The sequence below is a fragment of the Xiphias gladius genome, chromosome 2 (assembly GCF_016859285.1).
Source record: "Xiphias gladius isolate SHS-SW01 ecotype Sanya breed wild chromosome 2, ASM1685928v1, whole genome shotgun sequence".
NCBI classification, from domain to species: Eukaryota; Metazoa; Chordata; class Actinopteri; order Istiophoriformes; family Xiphiidae; genus Xiphias; species Xiphias gladius.
Genome location: NC_053401.1, coordinates 18,691,523 through 18,715,561, shown reverse-complemented (window position 1 = coordinate 18,715,561; position 24,039 = coordinate 18,691,523). Strand labels below are relative to the sequence as shown.

The 24,039-nt window shown below is 39.4% G+C and overlaps 1 pseudogene; it reads right to left on the bottom strand.

The window, feature by feature from the left end:
• Positions 1 to 1,151: 1,151 nt before the first annotated feature.
• LOC120804057 lies at positions 1,152 to 17,456 on the bottom strand (annotated as a pseudogene).
• Between the last annotated feature and the right edge of the window lie 6,583 nt (positions 17,457 to 24,039).

Sequence of the window (24,039 nt, the reverse complement as noted above, 5' to 3'; positions counted from 1 at the left end):
ACGTTTGTTTTCATATTTATCCAGCCCTGCAGTCGTAGACTGTTATATGTTGTTCTTCATTTTTAAATACATGTTCTGTGTTTTCCTGTTGGTCAAAATGACTGTTGATAAGACCTGAACCTTATACACCAGGTAATCTGATGAATGCCATGCTGATACAAATATGTTGACTCTTTCATTCTCTTTCTGACCCATACATACAAGTTTGGTTTTTTTTGTTTTTTTTGTAGTTTGTTTGTTTTTTTCTAATCACTGAACGCTCAGTCTTGTTTCTTTTCTTTTTCAGGGTAAGAGTGACTGAAACAGCAGTGGAGACCCTTTTCAAACTGTCAGAGGTATTCAAATGGAAGAATAACACTGACCAAGTTATCCTCCACTTCACTGAAACAGTTTCAGCACTAAATGAAAACAGACTAATGTACTCAACTACAGTATGTGAGTACATTATATATATGTTGTATATATATTACATACATTATATATTTGTATAGAGTGTCTGATGTATTTTTGGTAAAGTTCTGATGAAGTAAGTTTTGCTTTTTCAGTTAGAAGCAGGGTTTTAGGATTTTAGACACAGCCATAATCAGAATGCCACTTTCAACATCGCAGTGTCAGTCTGCTGTGTTTTTGTCACACAGCTTATCCTACAGCAACTCACAGCTGGAGACTTGAGATATTTCACTTGTGTTCTTTAACTGATCAGTTTCTTTACAATAACAACCTGTTTTTGGTGTTTTAATATCAGTCAAAGATTAAACAATTTCACCATTCAGAATCATTACAAACACCTATGCAATCTCTCCTCATTTGATTCAATCAAACATCAAGGCATTTAATACATAAAGTATGTTTTGTACGTTTTGCACAATGTTCTAAAAGCAAAGCCTATGAATTGTGTTCACATTAGGATGTTACAATGATTTTATAAATTCATCCAATTTACAGCAATTTACAGAATATTCTTTGGGCTGTAGACACACTTGCCGCCAGCTTTGACTGTGGCTTGTTATCAAATTCAGTGAATCATCACAGAAACTTGTATGTTTCAGCAGCAGCTAGTGATGGGATACATTGAGGAAAAATAGAATATAATGGAAAATAAGAGAACAGAAGTATCGTCCATACATTGCCTGTGAACTGTTACATAGTTATTATCTCCCTTCTAAAATAATCAAAGGATTAATTTTTGTCACACTGACAGGAGAGATCATCAAAGGAGGAGGATTTTTACCACCAACTTCACAGGGACCAAAGAAGGGGTAGAGTTCCTCAGGGAAGTTACAGCTAGTAAAGCTGCAGATGAGGGCTGCAGCATCCACGTTGTAAAAGGATACCAGACCCTCCTTATAATCCACAAACACGCCCACCTTCTGAGGTTTACGAGAGCATGAGACACCATATTGCCCACAGACTTTTGTTTAGGCATTCTACGATTTCTGCTTTTCTGTTGATCAACTCTTTGGCCACTCCTAAAGTCCAGTTCATCTTCCAGTTTACCTGAACCTCATAGTAGAATCTTCCTGAAGAGCAACACTGCTTTCCTAAGACATGTGCACATTTAGAAAATCTCTCTGGGGTGTTTTGGTTACCACACCTTGGATTAGTGTGTCTACAATTTACCTACTTACCTACTTGTCCCCCATTACCAGATACAAAAAGAGATGCATTTGCTGTTTCGGGATTAAGATCCACATCCACTGCAAACGGCTGGACCCTCTTCAGCTCAACATCAGCACATAGCTTCTGTATCTCTTTAGTGAGTCTCTCCTCCGGCTGAACCACAGCTGTCTTCACAGTCCTCCTCATATGATGAGTGAATTCTGACCTCTGTCCAGTCCTTGGTAGGTCGAGCAGCGTTCAGGGATGGGAAGCTTTGGAAGAAAACAAGGAGCAGTCTCCAGTGTGTGAGAGCTCATAAAAAAGTTTAATAATTAAGTATGAAAGTTCATCATTTATTCCCTTTGTATGTGTCTTTCCTACTCCGTATGCCTTTCTGACTGTATTGCTCTGAACATATTGCATGTTTGTTTTTCAAACATCCTCCATGCATTCCTGAGAGGGAGCCCCCAGGACTGATGTCCTGTCATTCCTGAGAGGGAGCCCCCAGGACTGATGTCCTGTCATAGTGATTTGTTGCTTTTGTGTTTTGTGTTATTTAATGTGTGCTTTTTACATAACATAAAAGTTATTGCACTCTTGTCACAGTCATTTATGAAGGTTTTAACCATAATGGTTGCAGCTCATAGTGAAGTAACACTATCACGTATATGGAAATAGTTCTGTGAAACAAGTGTTCAAAGCCAATGGTGCCCTCAGACTAGTGAGTTATGATATTCAAACAAATGTATTGCATAACTGATGATATAGATCAAAATCAGTCCTTCAGCAGAAGGACTGATATCTCAAGCTTATTCGAAGAAGCTGGTTCAGGCACTCACTCCAAACAGGTTATGCAAAATATGGAAGAGACAGTCTCAAATAGAGCTAACCCTTGATCAGCTCCAATCATGTGGCGTGTCAGATTTATTAGAGTAGAAAATGTGTCTTTTGACGCAAAATGAACAGTGTGAACTGTGAAGTGCAGGAAACGTGTTGCTGCTTTTTTCATCCTCAGCTGCTTGTTATTTGCTAGCCTTTCATGCTAACAGTGTTGCTGTGTTCCTGCTATTTGGCTTTTTTGGATCAGGCTTAACTTAGGTTTGGGGGCACCAAAAACTCTCACTTAGTGTGAATGGAAATCCAAAACAAAAGCCATCTTTCCAAATGTCTGAATATCCTTGAATGGCCCAGCCAAACATAACCCATGAACCCCACTGAAAATCAAAAGACTCCACAATTCACCACCGTCTTCCTATCCAATTTTACAGAGGCGCAGAAGAATGGGGCAACATGACGAAATCCAGGTGTACGAAGCTGTTGGAGGCAAATAGATTCAAGGTCTCCTATGTTACATTTATTAATAATACCTGGGCTTCCTCCATCACCGCTTCACCGCTCGGTCTTGCACTCTTCTCTTCCTAACATGCTGCACAACCTCTCTCCTGATCCTCTTTTTTTCTTATTTCCTTTCTGTAATGCCTCCAGCCCTTTTTCCATCCCTCCCTCACACCTAGCTCTAGATTTCACTTAAATGTTTGGAGTTTTCCTGCTGGCTCAGGAGCAGACAGGCATTAATGAAGACATCAGGGAGATGTGGGAGGCGTTTTGTTTTGAAAGCCATGACTAGAAACAAGGTGAGGAGGAACTGAGACTGTGGCTCTGAGCTCCTTCTCCACTGCCTCCACCCTCTGTCTCTGCTTTGATGCGTACTTGTTACTCATTAGAATGACTAAATACCTCCATATCTTGATCCTTTCCTCTTTTGTCCAGTCTTTACTTTTTCATTTTTTCTGTGCTGTTACAGTCATACTTCTACCCAGATCATCATCAGTTCACAGCTCAGCTAACTGACCTGAACTCTTCATTTTACCTAGTGTGCTAAAGGACCATCAAAAATAAATGATCACACTACAGGAGGATGCTGAATTTCAAAGACTTCCACTATTCTCAATTGAATCTATTTTATCCTGAGGAGGCCACTATGCAACCCTGTGTCCTAAAAGGTACAAAATCCCCGAAACAAGAACTGAAAGACTCTTAGCTGGCTACAAAAAGCATTTACAAGCTTTGATACTTGCCAAACGGGGTGTTGCTAAGTATTGACCATGCAAGGTGCCCAAACTTTTGTTTCAGGCCCGTTTCCTTTTGTTGCTATTTTGAAACTGTAAAAGATGGAAATAAAAAAGTCATGTTGATATTAAAGAAATGTGTCCTCTTTAACTTCATGCCTTTTGGAAATCAGGTCCTCTTTTACTTGCTTAACTTTTCACAGTAACAGAAATTTTGACCAGGGGTGCCAAACCTTTTTCATGCCAGTGTAACAGTAAATCACTAGGACCTGATGGCTTCCCGAATGAGTTCTATAAACACTTTTTGGAATATTATAGCCCCCGTTTTCAACAGATTAACATCTGAAATTAATCTAAAATACAAATTTCCCATAGACATGAACACTGCTACAATATCTCTTTTAAAAAGCCCAATAAAAAACCCAGCTATCAGCCCCTATCTCTTATCAACGCAGACACGAATCATTAGCAAAGCCCTAGCATTACAAATTGAAACAGTCCCTCCATCTATCATCCACTCAGACCAAACTCGCTTAATTAAAGGAAGACACTCATCTAACGACCTACACAGACAATTTAACTTAAGCCACTACACATTTCACACAAACTCAACAACAGGCATAGTCTCATTGGTTGGAGAAAAAGCCTTTGATAAAGTAAACTGGGAAGTTATATTTTCGATACAAAAATATTTGGTTTCGGTGAATCATTTATCCACTCTGCAAGGTTTCACATCATCTGTGGGCACGATCAGCATCAATGGACTAATATCACAACACTTTTAGCAGAACTGGTAATATTACATATTTAGGAGTCAATATTTCCCCTAGGGTGTCAGATTTAGTCAATCTCAATTTAAGCCACTTCTCAAAACAGTAGAGGACAACCTTCAACGACAGATGAATCTACCAATATCCCTCATATGCTACCATAAACTACCAATTCTCAATGATCTCCATGAAGCCCCCGCCCTCCTGGTTCAAATCCCTTACTTAACTTACTTAACATTCAAAAGCTGCACCATTGCACACCATCCTTGTTCCACAACCATAGCTACAACTCTGACAGCATGGTTGAAATTTCACCACTAACACCACCACCTACCAAACACACTCCCATCTGGAACAATCCTGACTTAATAAAAAGAAATCCACTAAACTTCACATCATAGATTAGTAAAGGTATCATGCACCTCAAACATATATTCCATAAAAAAAAACTCTGATCTTATTCCCCCATTTGATCCAGAAGTACAGCATTGGGGAGAATCATTTTTTAGAATATCTCCAGATCAAATCCAAACCCAAATCAACATTAATTCATCTAACTTAGATCTTCCCCCACTAACATCAGCCCTGATCATCATCACTACTAGGAAGAAACTACTATCCAAAATCTACACGATAATTTCCAAATTCGACTTAACACTATCCATCCCTTCAAAAAAAACGGGAACAAAGACCTACAGATCAACCCTGATGCCGACCTCTGGACCCAAATCTGCAATAACATCTTCTCTAAATCCACCAACACAAACATCTAACTCATACAATACAAGATTATTCATAGAGTACGCTAAACTGGGAAAAGGATGTTTAAAATGGGTTTTACAGACTATGAAATTTGTTTGCTTTTGGACCGTACACCAATTAAACAATTCTGGCAGGACATCACTGATTATCTCTCCTTCCTTCTGGGCTGCCACATCCCACTATCCCCTTCACTCTGCTTAGTAAGAGACATATCAAACATCAACCTAAACAACACATCAAGTAGAATACTCTCCATAGCCCTAATCATCCGCAAGATATCTATCCTCATGAACGGGAAATCAAGGAAACACTTAATTTTGCACTTTGGAAGAATCTACTAATCGAATACATATCAATGGAAAACTGATCTGCCTCATTTAATAATTTCATTAATGACAATGATTTTAACATAATCTGGATTCCATTCATCCATACCCTAAATTATCATTGCCCTTTTTTGCCTGTACACCATCCACAACAAACATGCACTTCGTCAGTCACTCATTCAAACACACACATACAGTTAGCTGAATAAGTATTTAGACAGTGACACAATTTTTGAAACAAAGCCATCAAGATGTGATTGAAGTACAGGGTGTTGAGCTTAACAAAAATATATCATTCACTGCTTAGGAATTAAAGCGATTTTTATAGATAGTCCCTCATTTTCATGGGCAGGTGATGCCTATTCTCGTGTTATTTCACGACAAACTAAGCAGATAAAAGATTTGCAGTTGATTCTAAATGTGGAATTTGCATTTGGTAGCGGTTCATTGGAACCCCCCAAAGCATGATGCTGCCACCACCATACTTCACCATTGGGATGGTATTGGGCAGGTGATGAGAGGTGCCTGGTTTCCTCCAGACATGATGATTACGATTGAGGCCAAAAAGTTCAATCCTGGTTTCAACAGACCAGAGAATCTTGTTTCTCACAGTCTAAAAGTCCGTTGGGTGCTCTTATGCAAACTCCAGGCAGGCTTTCATGTGTCTTTCACTGAGGAGAGTTCCGTACTGCCACTTTGCCACAAATCCCAGATCGGTGTCGGTTACAGTGATGTAGATTGCAGTTGTCCTTCTGGAAGTTTCTGTCATCTCCCCACAGGTTCTCTGGAGGTTAGCCAGAGCAACCATCGGGACCTGTTCACCTCTCTTACCAAGGCCCTTTCTCCCCCAATTGCTCAGGCTACTGTGCTCTTGGGAACCTTCAAAGATTTTTTTGTAGCCTTCCCCAGATCTGTGCTTCAAACAAGTCCTGTCTCTGAGCTTTACAGGCAGTTCCTTCGACATCATACTTTGGTTTTTTCTCGGATATGCATTGTCAGCTGTGAGACCTTATATAGACAGGTGTGTGTCTTTCCAAATCATGTCCAATTAATTGAATTTACCACAGGTGGAAACATCTCAAAGATCATCAAGAGAAATGGGAGGCACCTTAACTAAATGTCAAATGTCATAGCATACTTATGAAAATGTCATATTTCAGTTATTCCTCTTCTTTATAAAACATTCATACTTTGAAGTAGAGGTAGAGCGAAATAAGTACAAGCAAGATAAAAATCTAAAATGTTCTCTGTGATTCCTGTCACAATATAAGTGTTGGTTTCAACTATCTTGCCAACATGTGCAGAGACAAAAAAAACAAACAAAACAAGTCTAAATAAAAAGCAAAACAATAAAAAACATAATAAACACAAAACTGTTCTTGTGGTACTTGGGATTGAACATTTTTGACTTCAGGCTTTCAAGCTGATCAATGGCTGGTTACAATGCTCCCGACTGTGCTGAACACATGCTCAAATGGAGAACTGGTGGCAGGTATGCACAGGTAGTGTTTTGCCAGATACTTAACTCTGGGAAAGGTTTCTTTCCCGAAACTTTATAGCTGACCAATGGCTAGATGCAGCCTGTGCCCAGAACACTGCAGCTGGGTCCAGTTGTTGACAGAGACAGGTTTTATCACCACTAGCCGTGTTTCCATCAATGTCTTTTTACGTGTATTTTGAAGAAGGTTGATGGAATTGTAAAGTACAAAAAAAATTTCTCACTTGCAGTAAGAAGAAGAATTGATGGTCAGAAGAGTAAAAGGAGGAACAATGGTGACACCGGTATATATTTGATTCATGACATTAAAGTAATTAATTAAAAAATTTATGCCAAAAGGGTCAAGTGTATGGAATACCGCAATGTCTAAAATAGAATGAGTCTATGGTACTGCGATTTGATAACTGTGCCATGTTGCTGTGGGACATCAACTGAACTGATGGTTGATGGAGGACGTAAGTAGAGCCTGCCCACAAAGAAAAGTGAAAGGTCTTAGCACAAGGAGAGAGAACTCGTGATGCTCTCTGTCTTTCTTAAAAAAAAAAGATTTCCGAGATCTAGTATAGGATTTGTGGGCGTCAGGGAGATGCTATCAATATGCAGGAGACTAACAAAACTACCAGGAGAGGTGGGATTTCTGTGGTTAAAATTAAGTAAAGGTACTTACCCACTCTAGTTTTAGTCAGTTTAGGTGTTGTCGGCTGAATCAGGCCACTATAGTTTTCTTTTCTGTGCTAAATGATAAAACAGACGGGAGATAGTCTTCCCTCATAAATACCTGTACTTAAACACCTCTCAGGCAAGCCACAGATTATCCACCCTGGGGCCCGGTGTGTGTGTTGAAATATGAACCAATGAATGCAGAGTTACTTTATTTACGAATAAGAAAAAAAATTATGATCGGTTTGCTGGCTGTGTCTGTATCATGATGATGACCAGTCAGGTCAGGTCAGGTGGTGACCGTGGGACTTTAGCAGCAAAGTCGGATTGTAGGGTGAGAAAGAGGCTTCTTAGAACATCATGGAAAACAAATGTTGGAGCAGTGGAGCAGCAATGAGCAAAAAAAAAGAAAAAAGATATCAGAGGAACTTAAATTCAGAAAAACATACCGTCTATCTCGACTTTTTTTCAAAAGCCAACTTGCAAGAATTAACAAAGAGCCTGGAAAAGATGATTCTTACATTGAAGAGGAGGTGGACAGTATTGGGGCAGCACCAATGTTAGTTCAGCTGAGCATCAGTGTGAAACAGAGGCAGAGAGCAACAGCCCTGTGAGAGCCACCTGTTCAACTGCCCCACCCTCATCTCCAAGTCCAACAACAATGTGGATGGCCAAAATCCTGCAGCAGGTAGGTTACAGTTAAGCAGCCCCCCAATTTATCTATTACTTTTTACCTGTTTCAACCATAAGTTACTTTTAGCTAACTATTTCAACCATTCAGGGCAGATGCCAGGATTAAGTGACTGAGGGAGCTGTTAAAAATTGCGAGGGGGCAGTTTATGGATTTAACCGCATGGCTAAATTACATCAACATAGTGTCTATATAGCATTTTTCTCTGGCAGAAAAGCGATGGCCGGCAGGATGCTGGGGAGTGCTGGGGCTTTTCTCTGTCACTGCACAAGTGCTTCAAGTTCAGCCCAGTGCCCAGGGCTTGTGTCCTGTCCATATGCTGTTTAGGCTACCGTTTTAAAATCAACAAATACTTTTATTAGTCAGACTACTCACATAATATGGTCCACCTGTCTGTTCATGTCCTCTTATTCCTTAAGATGAGTAACTACATAGCCATAGGTAGCCTATTTTATGGTATAGTATTTTATTAACAACTAGGTATGTTGTTCTATAGTCGTGTCCTTAAACTCCATGTTACTAAGCCGTAATGGGCAACTGCATCTTTTAACATTTTATCAAGATCAACATAATGATTATTGTATTTTATCTATATCTACTGTTTATTGCTGCTCTGCACGTCTGCATGTATCAAAAGATATTTTTGGTTAGTATTGCTGGCTGTGTTTTGTTGCTTCGTGCTGCTTGCATGGCCACACAGCATGTGCCAAAATGGTGTTTTTTGTTGCTGTATTATTGTATTGCTGTTTTGCTGTTTCCATTGCTCTGCATGACTTGTGCTCTGCCTTGACACCAATAACCCTGAGAAAGAAAAAAAAGATGAACATGTGATTAAATAGATTTTAAAGCTATAATAACAGTAATAGTAGTAAAATAAACTGGAATGAAATCTGTAGTCAAAATAGATTAAACACACTGTAGACTAATTGCACTGATGTTGCTGTTGTTGTTGCTGCTTTCAGGTAAGGAATATAATCAGTTGCACCGATCTGTCTTATCATGGCTAAACCTTTGGATACATTGAGTCTTGATGAACAATAGCAGAGAGCAACTTGTCAGTAGCTATACTTGGTTACTTTGAGGCAGGTTGGATAGGAAGAAGGACTGGTAATCAAGTTTCATTCGTAGTTTTATGTACAGCTGTCCAAATATCCAAACATAATTTCACGTAAATTAATATAATAAATAATATGACACCAAGTTCATTATTTTAATGACTGTTTTTCCTTTGTAATGTGATGGATACTTTATGAACATCGTGGATGGATGGGAGAGTGAGTTAGTTAGTTAAAAGACAAATGCTGTTGATTTTTTTTTATAAATCATACAAATACAGAGAACACTGGGAGCAAGATTTATTTTGGGGATAGTGTGTTTGCAAGCATGACAGCTTCCTGTACACGTTTGTCTGATACTTGTCTATAACGTCTCCCTGAGGTTAAAAGCGAAAAGTGTGAGTGTAAAGATTGGGAAGGATTGCTTAAAATCTGAAAAGCAAAAAAGCTTTGCTCTATATATTAAATTTGTATTTTTCACTCGCTATATTTACTATTGCTAATCCATTTTCATATAAGATTTATAATCTTTTATATTTCCTTGTCTGCAGTTTCGCTTATTTCTTACATTCAACTTTCCACACATGACCATGTTAAAAAAATAAGATAGTCCAAGTCCAACAATTGCAGACAGAGTTTGGCATTCAGCAATCAAACTTTTTTTTATACCTACAGGTTATGAGTTTTCTAAATAATTCCTCTTCATCTCATGAGGCCCCACAAAACAGACAAATAGAGGAATACTTGGAAATTAACCAACTGCATCTCTGAGGAGAAAGGGGTTAATTCAGTACTGGGGAGTTTGGGGTGAGCGTGGCCCCCAAACAGTAAAACACATGAGAGTCAAAAGTCAAAGCCAAAATGTATTATTTTCATTTCTGAAGTCAACTGTCATTATGGAAAAACTAATGACCGTGTTGTAGGTAACAGTTTGTAAATCATTATCCGTTACATAACATTCATTTTAATTTATTAATTTTTATCGGTTCAGTGCCTATCTGTCTACACGATACGCATGTCAAATCACTCCCTCCCCATGGCTGCCTCCAGCTGTACTTCCACTGTCCTTGTGACTGCCACTACTGTTTTATTTTAAAAAGAATAAACTCAGACCAGGATTACAAGAAATATATATTTCAAAGATAGCTACATTTTGTTTCAAGAGCAGCAATAGTAATGTTTACCTCAGAAAGTCGCTATATACAGGAAGCTAATACCTCACTGGAAACAAATTCAGTTCAGTTTTATGGCAGTCACTCACACTTTCATGCTGAAACAACTGAACCAACGAGTCAAATGTGTGGCTTAATTTTAAATAGCGGGAGGATTAAAGCATACAGAATAATTTCCCCTAACTAATTTAACTCTGATAATTCATTATTAATATTATGAAGATCAGTTACAGATGGATAAAATAGATAGATTGGCTTTGAGGTCGATATGAAGAGGAGTCCTGGCCGTGTTTACAAGATGCATGAACCATTACGCACAGGTGACAGGTATGTTACAGTCATTTTAAAGGGCTTTTCCGCAGCTAAAATTGTCATTAAGATGAAGGAGCATACAAACACATTTCTCAGATTTTTTAATCACAAATTCTTCCCACAGTGGCGGCTGCACTCTCCATCATCTGGTTTAAAACAGGTCGAATGACATCAACAGTCTGTTCTTTATGATAGCCTAATCAATGCAATAGACAAGTGAAAAAACAAAATATCAATAATAGTCAAATACTTAACAAAAACGAGCAGTACATTTTTTAAATAACTAAAAGCATTATGACTAAAAAGCATAAGGGATTTTATCAGATTATTTTCACATATTTTTCAGAGACTAAAAAGAAATTAATGTAGACTAGTTGATAATTGACTGAAAGAGTTCTCTGATTTGAATTTAGAGTCTTCTTTATTCTGGTGACAGCAGCAGCTTCTGCATATCTCTGTTATATTATTAATTATTCATGACAATATGGCAGCACAATACGCTCAGTGCACCATTTTTCACCTGTGACACCAAGTCGGTGTCTCTGTCTTTAATGGGAGCTGTGATGGTGTGAAAGGAACAGGAAAGCCCTGTTCGCCCACAACGAAAACACGAAAACAAAGTTTTAACCCAGACACAGTCTTGAGGCAACAGGGTATCACTGTGTGTGTGTGTGTGTGTGTGTGTGTGTTTGTGTGTGTGTGTGTGTGTGTGTGTGTGTGTGTGTGTGTGTGTGTGTGTGTGTGTGTATATGTGTGTGTGTGTGCGTGATGTTAACTTGTTAAAATTGTTTCCACTGAAAGTGCTTCCAGCGACATATGTCCATGCTGCAAATGCAGTAAAAGGACCCACTGAAATCAGAGGCACCCATGTGACCTTAGTGTGTAAATATGGAACCTCAGCCATGTTTCTAAATAGGAGTTAATGTTGTTGGTTTTGCGCATTTTCATGCACACTAGTGTTTGAGAACATAATCAGTGAATTTGGGTTTAAGAACGGAGAGGATGACTGGGGTTATTATCCAAGTTAAGACTGTAAAGGTCATAAGGTTTTTTCAGGTATGTGAGTGATGAGATACACATTCCTGCTGACAGCAGACAAGCCGTGGGCTAGAAATCCACTAGGGTTTCCCTGCGCAGGTTTGAATCCGGCCAACTATGGAGGACTCAACATTTACCCTCTCCTCATTTATGAAGTGCATGGTTTTTGAAAATCGGTTAAAGGGTAGAAAACATAGCACCGCATAAGTATAACATAAAGATGTATCAGAATAATGAGACTAATAATAAAACTAATAATTACAAAAATAGGGTGAGCATTAAGGGCTTTGTAGGTGAGGCTCCCAGGGAGCCAATGCAGAGAAGCTTACACAGGAGAAATGTGATCTCTTTTCCTAGTTCCTGTCAGTACTCACGCTGCAGCATTTTGAATCAGCTGGAGAGTATTTAAAGATTTTTTTTGGGACAGCCTGATAATAAGGAATTACAGTAATCCAGCCTACAAGTAACAAAAGCATGGACTAGTTTTTTTGCATCTTTTTGAGAAAGGATGTGCCTGATTTTTGTAATGTTACTTAAGTGAAAAAAGGCAGTCCTTGAAGTTTGTTTTAGGTGAGAGTTAAAGGACATATCATGATCCAAGAGAACTCCAAGATCTCTAACAGTGGTGCTGGAGGCCAGGGCAATGTCATCTAGAGTAACTATATCATTAGATAATGTATTTCTGAGACGTTGGGGGCCAAGTACAATAACTTCAGTTTTGTCTGGGTTTCACAGCAGAAAGTTGCTGGTCATCCAGGTCTTTATGTCCTTAAGGAATGCTTGAAGTTTAGCTAACTGATTGGTTTCACCAGGCTTCATTGCCCAATACAATTGGGTATCATCTGCATATCAATGGTAGTTTATGGAGTGTTTCCTAATAATATTGCCTAAGGAAAGCATATATAGAACTGGTGAATAGAACTGGTCGTTGTGAATTTGACTCCTTCCCGTGAAGCAGATTGTATAACACATCTTTCACTTTTCAGGGAAGCATTGACCTTTTTGCCTTACTCCTTTTCAAGTTGACTGGGGAAAATTAAATTCAGTTCTTGAATCATACCCTGAGAGGAAAGCAGAGAAACAATCTTTGGAGCCTACTAGTGCATCTCAGGGTTAAAATCATAAATTGGAAATCAAACAATGGCTGCAGTGGCCACCATGGTTATCACTCTGTCCCAAAATCCGCTTGATCAACTAAATGACTGGCATCTTTATGTAAACAGCCATCTCATATTCTTGATTTCATCTTCACTCATCGGCTAAATCAGCAAAGGTCCATTTCACCTGGAAAAGCGAGTGTTTCTGAGGGGAGGTAGTTGCGGCTGAGTGGTCAAGGCAATGAAGTAGAAATCCATTTCGATTTCCCCATGCAAGTTCGATTCCTGTCAACCTTTACCCATTCCTCCCTACATTTATGTGCCAGATGGGTTTATGTTGTTGAAGCGATAAATAGGGCACAGGCCTGTATGAAGCGCCTGGCTTTTGAAAATTTATAAGAAGGAGGAGTTCGGTGATGGAAAATAGCAATGTGGCATTGTGTATTGAGATTTAGTAAAGCATGTAAAAGTTAAACCAAATACTGTGATGTATTCATCACATGTGCTGGCATTGCACTGCCATCACATGTTTTTTTTAATCAGTTGTAGTAAAGTATTTTAAAATTTTAAAATGCTGGAAAACTTGTATGCAAATTGAGATATTGTGTTTCACCAGGTACCTGCAGTTGTGAACATGGCTGGTCCCTGTGAAGGTGATCAGGTTCAAACTCCAGGCCAATCCACAGAAACTTGGGCTTCATGTAGCTCACTTGTTACATGTCTTTCACTTTACAGGGAAACATTCATCTATCTTTTTTATATGTACTGTATAATAACTCCTTTTCAGGGTGACTGGGGCAGATTATAGTTAGGTAAACAAATAAATCATTTGTATTATAATAATTATCACACTTTCTTAAGTTTTCCTTTTTTGGCCCAGTGACTGGCCTCTCTTTTAAACATGCAATTCATCTTATTTCATATAGCTACTAAACCAATCTAATTTGGTTTGATGACAATTATATCTTTCCTCCAGAAAGTTATAAAAAAAACAGTCACAGCACAAAAAGATAGGTGAATGCAGAAGAGGTACGCTTAAGCCATGTGTGAGCTGCTCCGGACACAAACCATTGGAAACAAATATGCACCAGATAGAAAACAAGCGGTAGAGGCATTCTGCCCATCCACTGACATCCCCAAATCTCAATAACAAACACAAATCAATAGGTGGAGGATCCTCTCTATTGAAGATTAAGTAATATGGCGGATATCCTATGGGTGCTGTTATAGTTATGCACTATAAAAGACACATTCTGACTCCATCACTGTTTATGTTTTGGATTAAGAGTGCCCAACGTGAATAGTAGGGTCCAATCGAACTGCTCTTGGCTGAGGATCTTGCTGTGGGTGATAGGGGTTGGTTCTTGATTTTCTGATCCCCTGCATGCTCAAGAGTTCTTTTATCAATTTACTCTCAATCTTCTGCCCTTGGTTGGAATGGATGGGAGCTGGCAGACCATAATGGACAAAGAATTTCTCCAACAGTAATTTGGCTACTGTTGAAGCTCTTTCATTGTTTGCGTGGAATGTCTGGGTGTACTGGGTGAAATGACATTAGGGAATCCGGTTCAAGCGACAAGACATCAATGAATGCTAAGCGGACCACTGCTAATGATCTGATGCAACAGATTAGCCTTGTGAGGGGATGTCTTCTGAGCCACACATCTCTCATATGTTTTGCTATACTGGTCTATGATAGTGGCCATTTTGGGCCAGTAGAATCTATCCCATAGTAAATCAGTGGTCTTCTGAGTCCCAAGATGCCCAAAATCATTACACAGTGACTGTAGTACAAGACAGCAGTGCTTCTCTGGAAGTACCAACATCTTTCCTGATCAACTTCACTACATCTATACCCATCCCCATTTCACCCTCCCAATTGCTTCATCTAAGTCTTGGTCCTTTCATAGATCTATACTATTCAACTTTCACAGGGCTTTCATTCAGCTGCATTGGGTACATTTGCATGTCTGGGATAGCAGATTGTAATGCACCTAGCTGATCCACGCACCGACTTGGGGGTTTAACAGACTCAGAGAAATTCGGAGGGCCTTTACTCCTGATGGCGGTATATTGAGTTTGGCAGTCATGAGAACATAGGTCAAAGGACTGTTGTTTGGTTCTCACTGTGAACTAATCCCCATATAAGTAGTCATGAAATTTATCAACTACTGCCCTAGTACGTGCGACTGGCATAGGCTACAGGAAACAATCCTTCCGGATACTGCTGGTTGAGCACAATGCCCAAACCATCAAAGCTGGTATCCATTTGCAGTATAAAGGGATTTTTTGGGTCAGCAAAAGCCAGGATAGGACCATATGTGTATTATCTCCTGAAAGGCAGCAGTGCAGGCTGGGATCGACAACTCTCCAAAAGGCTCTGACTTCTTAAAATAGGTGGCCTTGTGCATCGGCATTTTCTTATCTTGCTGTGCCGGCAGGTAGCCTCTTGTCAGGTCGGTCAGGGGTCTCACAATAGCTGATTAATTAGCGATTAATCATCTATAATACCCATAGACACCAAGGAAACATTGCAGGGCCTTAAGATTGATAGACTGGTCTCAGTGGGTGACTGCTCTGATTTTTTCTGGATTGGTGCCTATCCCCAAGGCTGACACAATATTCAATTCAATTCAGTTCAATTTTATTTATATAGCGCCAAATCATAACAGAGGTTATCTCAGGCCACTTTTCAAATAGAGCAGGTCTAGACCGTAGTTGTTATTGTTATATTTAGAGAGACACAACATTCCCCCACGAGGAAGCACTTGGCGACAGTGGCAAGGAAAAACTCCCTTTTTGACAGATGGAAACCTTGAACAGAACCCAGCTCATGGTGGGCGCCTTGTCTGCCTCGACCGGCTGGGTTGAGAGAGAAAGAGAGAGAGGGGGGGCATACCACAGCACAGGTACCACATAAAGATGTATAATAATAATGTGACTAATAATAAAACTAATAATTATAATAATAGTCTGAATAAGAATAGTAATAAAACTAAGTATTATAATAGTAATGATAATCATAATAATTGAAGCAGTGGTTGATGAGCAGGATCATGGGGGCAGTAGGTGGTTTGCAGTCACAGATCTAGACTCTGCAGCAACAGGGGCAGAAATACCTGCAGAAAGTGACAGGAGGAGAGAGACGAGAAAGCTCAAAACTACAGGAGAGAGAAGTCAAAAGGCTGACATATTTTACCTGAGGCTGGCAGAACTGACATTTGTGGATGAATAACTTCAGGCCATATTCCAGCAGCTGGTCCTTCACTTTAGGGAGACATTCCATGTGTTCCTCCAGCATACTACCAGATACTATCAGGTCGTCAAGGTACACCACTGACGGAGGTTCCTGTCCCCCACAGTCTTCTCCATTAGCTGCTGAAATGTGTCTGTGGCTCCTGTGATGCCCTGGGGTGTGTATTCAAACTGAAAGAACCCCAGAGTGCATATGAAGGCTGTCTTCTCCTTGTCTTCTTTGGCCATTGCGATTTGGTAGTAGCAATTTCATAGGTCGAAAAAAGAAAACAACTGCAGTAATCTATACACATCCTGAATGAGCCATTCTCTTTCCTCACCACAGTAACTGGCGAAGTGTATGGGCTGCATGATCCTTAATTATTCCAGCAGCGAGTAGCTTTTGTATAAGGTGCCACACATCATCTATATCCACTGGCACAAAGCATCTTGACCATTCTTGGAAAGGTTGAGGGTCACTGATACGGATTGTATGTTCCACACCTTTAGCCAGCCCCATATCCCATTCTCCAAGGGAAAATACTCCATCGCTCTCTGATAACTTCTTAGTGAGCCACTCTTTCCAAGCACTAGAGATGGGGAGTCTCCAAAGTTCAGTAATCCAATTGGTTAGAAAACACATCATCTCAGCTCAGTCACTCTTTCAGCTTTATGGACATAGGCTACAAAAGTTCCCATGGGGATGGATTGAGCTTTTAGTGATTCATTCCTCAATAACACTGAGAAACTGTCCACATTCATATTGGAGGGAAGAACACATGGGGGCACCACGATCCCAGCTGGGAGTGGGTGGTGGACATAGTTGTCAACTACTAATACATCTTGCTCCCATGACTCCTTTGCAGTCAATTTGCAGGCAGCAGTACTGAACCCAATACATTGTCTGGGGCCTGCTCATTATATTTGTCAGACACCATCATCTATAGGCCAAGATGGAAGTTTTTTTTCAGTCTGTATGGGTGCTTGCGCACACACTTGCCATGACTGGGCTGGCCCATTACTCTCTGCTTCGTCTCCAGTCTTGGGCCCATTGTGGAAGCTCCTTGCATTAATTACTGGTGCCTGATCTGGACCGTAAGGGTCTGAGCACAACCGTGCCACCACAGTCTTAGGCTTGGGATAAGCTCCATCATCCAAGAATTCCACATTCATTGCTAAATATCTTGTCTAAGGATAGCTGGACTCACTGAGGCCCAAAAGAGCCAATGTGGAACTGGGATGGTTCAGCAAGTTTGACAGATGTGCTGCATACCAACTTTCAAACACTGGAGCCACTGTCCATCAGTGAAGTGATTGGTTGACCCATGATTACCATACTCAGTGAAGATTCTCCCTTTAGGAAGGCTTGTGGCCTCTCCACTTAACAGAGCAGTTGGTTTTAGGTGGCCTTTATTTGCTTCCTTTCTGTTTCTGCAAGGAACAAATCAGTTTCTGCATGACCTTCGCAGAGTCTTCAGGGGCCATACAGTGAGTGATGATATGTCCATCTTTGCCACATTGATATAAGAGAAAAAATTATCTCCATCTTTGCTGCCTCAGGCTTCCCTTTGTTGTGCGGCTGATTTGGACCATTAATTTTCCCTTTGTTTTCTCGGGGGTCTCTTCTCTCTCCAAACTCATGGGACAGCCTAGAGTCTGTGTATGTCACTGCCATTACACTGAGCTGATTGTGTAATTTTGTCCCTCCTCCTGTCTCTCAACCCCACCTGTAGAAGCATTATTTCTGACTCAGTGGCTAGAAGCTAGCCTTCCTCTCTGCACTACTTTGGTTAGCAGCCGTGCGTCCCCTCTCAAAAAGTCAGTCTTTCATCTGTGCATTGGCATAGTGCTCTGAACAAAAAGTGGATGTCCTCTGCAGTCTCAGAGGTCTGTTAAGCTCTCTCCAGGGCCTCAATTTACTCCTCTGACAAAACGTCAAGGTCATTTGCTCTCACAGCTTAGGCTATCTCTAAAGCAGGCCCCTTTAAACTCTAAACAATGGATAGAACAATCACATTCATCCACTATCACACATGCCTGCTACATCCAGGTGTCCAAGTTCTACTCTTCAGCAGGTGCAGGAGCTATACTAGAATATGCCTGCAGATGTCAAAAAACTGTCCTAGCCAACTGAGTGTACATTTTTATTTTACATTTAAAAATCCTGCTCAACATCATTTAATGACTATATTACAATATGTAGTAAATTTAAGCATAGTAACTGACATGCTGTTAAAGCAAATTAAGACTATGTGCAGCATATATTCAAAAACTTTAAAAATACATTTAGTACAGTTTTCTAAATTTCTTTTTTCATTTTTAAAAACAGTTTTGAAAAGTATTTTCAGCCGCACTACAATCATCCTCACTCAGAAATATTCACATACTCTCCATATGATATTATAACTATAGCAATGTTCCATCAGTGCAACCAATAACAACATTAAAAATTATTCTTCATAGATCAGCATCTTATGTGTCTATAGCATCACAAAAAAAAAGTTTTAATTTATAGTGATTGATGTTAATGTTACCATTTTAGATGTATGTATAGACATACAAACTCTTTAGTGTGTACAGAAGATTTGACAGATTTCAAAACAGTTAGGTTAGTAATTGATATTGCATGTCCTTGTATGTTTTTTCATTTGATGGAATCTTCCAAAATGTCAGTGAAGTACAGCTCATGTACATTAGTTTGAATCATAATTGCAGTTATTGTAATCAAATTAATTTCAACAATTTTATTATCCATCAACAATACCAGAAAGGTGTATAAAAATTTAATAGATTGATTAATTAAATAATTAGTTTACATAATAGAAAGAGGTAATTGAATTTCCAGTGCAACATAGTTTTTATTAGCAAGTGTAAATTACAGTAAAAATGGTAGACGTGAGAAACCACAATATCAAAATAATAGTTAATATATAGCTTACAGCGCTTAGTTCAGTAGTCTGTACACTCTATGAGTAAAGTCCAAAGCATGGGTGAAGGAAAAAAAGCTGCCTTTACAATTAAAGTGAGAATATTGCAAGACTCTGTCGGTTGGTTGTAATGAATAGTTGAAAAACCTATTGCAGCAGTAATAAGTAAGGGAGGAAAAGGTGCAAAAAGTACTAGAGCCATTATTCTTCATGGGTAAGGGAGTATTTGAATGTACATTTGCCCCAGTAACAACCTCTCTCTAAATAAGTGATACTCTTGGAACAGCACACTGATATTCACTATAATAATTGAGAACTATGAACTATATGAACTATGAACTCTAATGTTTAAAACTATTTACAATTTGTTAGAGCCACGTCCGACATGGGGGCAGAGAGTGTCAAAGACCACTGGGTGGTAAAAATGGAGTGTTAAGGGAATGAGAGTGGGAAGGGAATAGGATAGGGTGTTTGGAACGAGGAAGAGCATAGCTGATTAGACTGAATAGTGGTATGGCCACAAGTGTTAAATAAAAAAATACAATATTAAAAAAAAACTCTCATCCAAGGCATGATACTGTTGGCTATATTCGAGGCTAAAAAAAAATCCATCAAGATTCAACTTCAACAGTGAACAAACTGTGCCACACGGATGGAAAAAACATTGCAATAGTAAGAAATGTATCATATTGTAGGCTATAGCAAAAAAGCCAAAAGAGACAGAACTCATATTAGATGAGCTCCACACAGTTATCTGAACATACATAGCAAGAGAGAAGGTAATTCAGGTGCATGCTAATGTGCTACACAACAGAGAAGGAGAGATTGCAGAGATACACTCTAAGAGAAGAAGGTCTGAGGAACAAAAGTTGAAAAAGAAGGGCTATGATCAGGAGAGGGGGAAGACCTGCATTAACCTTTGTGAAGCTTTCCAACGGCTGAGACCGCATGGTCAGACTAGGAAAGAAATTCAGCCCTGGACTTATCCAGTGGGACCGGTCCACACCCCAAATGACAGGCACACAGAGATGGCCAGTAAAGAGACTGATGGGGCCAGTAAAAACTTTATGGATTTTGTAACGGTCCACCAGCCCACCAATGTGGCGGCTCACTTGACAGCCCACCAGGATTTGTCCCTGTAGTCCCATTGGCCATTGGTTTCTGCTTGACAGGTGTGTAACACATTAGTTTTGCTATGTTTGACTGAGCCGATAGGTCAGTATTGTTCTGTTCTGTTTGCTAATGTTTGTGATAGCTGATCCCAACTGGTTAGTTAGCAAGCAGGTACCGCAAGTGAGTCTGATAACGTTAAATTACTTGCCTATGGACATTTGGCTTACTTTCTAGTTTGCCTCACTAAATGTTATATGCAGATTGAGGACAATTCTGATTATACTGTGTTAATTTGTAGTTCCCCACTTGCTGCTGTTTTTGCCTAGTTTTGGTTTATTTTTAAGTGCTTGCCATATTTTAACATTGTTTAGACACTACTGCTTGTAACCATTTTAAAATACTGTTTTACCAACTGGTTTCTTCCTTTTTCCCTTTTTCTTCAGTTCTTTAGCAGGGATGAGTGCCAGTTGACTAAGGAGGCTAGTCACCCTGGGCGAGGTCCTTTCATGGTTTGCTGCTGGTAAAGACACTGGGATAACCTCCATGGTACTTCTGTGTGGTTCATGAACGCAGCACTAAGTAAGTGGACAGGGAAAAAAATTTTTCAGTTTACATAGTCCAGGCAGCAATTACAGTTAGTAGTTTATACATGTAATTTTTTTCGGAGATAGGATTGAATATGCTAAATATCTCACACAATTCTTACACAACGTCTATGCAGTAGATGTAACAAAAGCAGCACATTAGGAAAACAGGAACTTTAGTGGTCTGTCTGTTTCTACACATCATGTGTTCAGGCACAGCATTGAGTATAGGTCACACACTTTTTTTCACCAGTTTTTTCTGAGCAGGGCTCAGAGCCTAACATATAATCAATGTAGTGACACACGTGAAATGGAAGAAAATATACTTGAATCATAAAAAGGCTTCATGTTGCGGTTATGTGCATATAATGCAAGTGAAATGCAATCCGTTACACAGCCTGTGTAGACAGCTGGATTGATGAAAATGTAGAATTGTACCTCGTGAAATGCACGTGAGAAGGATGACTGGAAAAGCAGCTGAAGCACTTTCTGTTTAGAAAGCTGTAAAATATCAAATGCCAAATTGTTTTCTTATTTCATTTAGCTATTAAATTTGTTTATCTCATTTTAGATTATTATATTAGATTTTTATAGCTTTTTATTATGATCTACTCATTTTGTCTTATATTTCTTTATGATTTATTTCCCTGTTTATTCTATTGTAATTATTTTAGAAAAGTAAATAAAATATATTTCAAAAAGAGTAGGCATGAATGAATGAAGGGATACTGAAAGAGAGTAAAGTCTGTAAATTTAACCATGTAGAGGACATATGGATGTGAATGAATCAGTAAATAGCATCCAGATCAGTTTCACTTGTAGATAAGAGGCTTAACATATGTGTAGACACGCTGTGTGTGTGTGTGTGTGTGTGTGTGTGTGTGTGTGTGTGTGTGTGTGTGTGACAGAGAGAGAGTTAGAGAAAGAGAGAGAGAAAGAGGAGATGATTAATATGCAGTTAGATCTCAGTATGTACTAATACACTGCTTTATACTCAAGGTGATTAATCCTTGTAATCTACTGTAGAGGTACAACGAGGGGAAAAGAGGGCAAGATCTCCTCTGGTCTTCATCACTTCACTGTCCTGAGTGAAAAATAACTTTAACCTTTCCATTCTTCAGTGTCCAAGGGAGGGAGGAGGCAAGAGGGAAGATGGAAGAGGCAAGGAAGAATCAGAGACATACCCAGTGACACTAACTCCATCTGTCTCAGCCATGTTTGTGTTTTCCAGGCACCTCTTTGATGGAAATTTTAGAGCAAACTGATGAATGTATCATCGTCTGGGTTGAAGCCAAAGCAATTTAACAACTCAAGAAATTCTCCAAATTAATTTCATAGGTATCAAATCACACACCTTGATTGCTCCACCATTGAAACTGGCTGCATACTGAGATACACTCTAATAGTTTTACAGTCTGAATTAAGCAGAGAATGTTGTAAATGTTATAAATTTGTTATAAATCCAGGGATTAGTCCTGCCCACCTCTATGACACTGGGAGGAAAACTACTGGGTGGCCTGTTTTAGTAATTGTATCTACAGTGTGTCCATATGTGTTGTAGTATCATCAGAAATACCAAGGTGAGTGGTGCTCTTTTCTTTTATTCATCGTTGCCTTCTTATGCATACTACCTAAAACTAAATACAACACATGGCTTTCTTGACACCTGATTTTTTTTAGAGCAGCGGTTCTGAAAGGAAATGACTATAGTTTGAGTCCCTAATTTTTCTTGGAAGTTTCCCAGTAAGAGCTAACATGAATTCCCACATTAAATTCGGTTTTCAAACAGTGGCTAGGTCAAAAACACTGGAAAGGGGTTGGAATGATCTGTGCTATAGTGACTCGTGGTAAAATAGATATAATGTACATTTCCAAAGCACTAACTTCATCAATACTCCTTAAGAGTCATATCATACTCCCCACTCTGCTGTTCACAATTCCTCTTTTTCACAAAAATGTTACTTTAATTTACAACTTATTTCCAATTGGTTCCATGTTGCCATTTTTCGATCAGTGTTAAGCTACTGTCAGATAGTTTGATTTCAACTTCTCCTGCAGATTTTTCACAATATAAGCCTACCTGGAAAGGAAGGGATCGTGTCCATTTAGGTGCTAGAGGAATTTTAAAGTGAAACACGCACAATGTTGGGTTTGACTGGCAGTGGATTAAAAACAAAATTACAGCGAAGTACAGGTGATTCAAATGAATAAGTGAGTCAGTTACAGTATATCAGTTAAAGAGAAACTTTTTAACAAAGTAGAGGCACTTGCAAATACAATGGAAATGAGAGCAGCGATGGATCATGCGACCATTTCTGCACTTTAACCCTCGAAGAAATCTTTTTTTTACTTCTATAATACTTTTATGGTCTGATGCACAATTCAGACCAAGCATGTCTTAGTCACAGCAAGATAAAGATTTTCCAATTTTCTTGTCAAATCGGACACAAACAAACAAGAAAAGGGCCACCCCATTGCAGCTACATGCCCTGCTGACAAGAGTTGGCATGAGGCTGCTACCTTGTCAATGCTAAATGTTGGTTATTGTCTAGATGGCATTGACAGTGCTTTGTGTGATATCAAGTTCTCTCTGACCTCCATCGAAACCTTGAAAACTGTTCACTAATATAATGACAGAGGCAGAGAAATGACTAGACGAGGAAGAATGGAGAATCTCTGCAATTTAAGACAATGGCAGGGCCTGTAGCACTGGGCTTAAAGACATGACCATAATACTGGAGCAGCTGCAACTAAAAGTTGATGACCTAGAGAACAGAGGTCAGCAAAAAAATCTGAATATCGTCGACCCTCCTGAAAAAGCTGAAAACAACAAATCCCTCACTGAATTTCTCCGGAAGAAACTGCCTGCCTAGATTACCCTCCCGGCTGACTTTCCCACACCAAATAGACCTCCAAGGAGCATTTTTGTATGCTTTCTATGGTTTTCTCAGAAAGAAGCAGTATTGAAAAAAGGTGACATTGAAGAAAGCCTGACTCGGATCTGTCCACTGGAGTGGTCCAGAGAAGGTGAGTGTTTGACACTAAGGAAAATCATGGTCACGTGAAATATGTCGAGTGGAATTGCTTATTCTGCCCGCCTCACGTGTCTACACAAGGGTAAAATGCACTTAT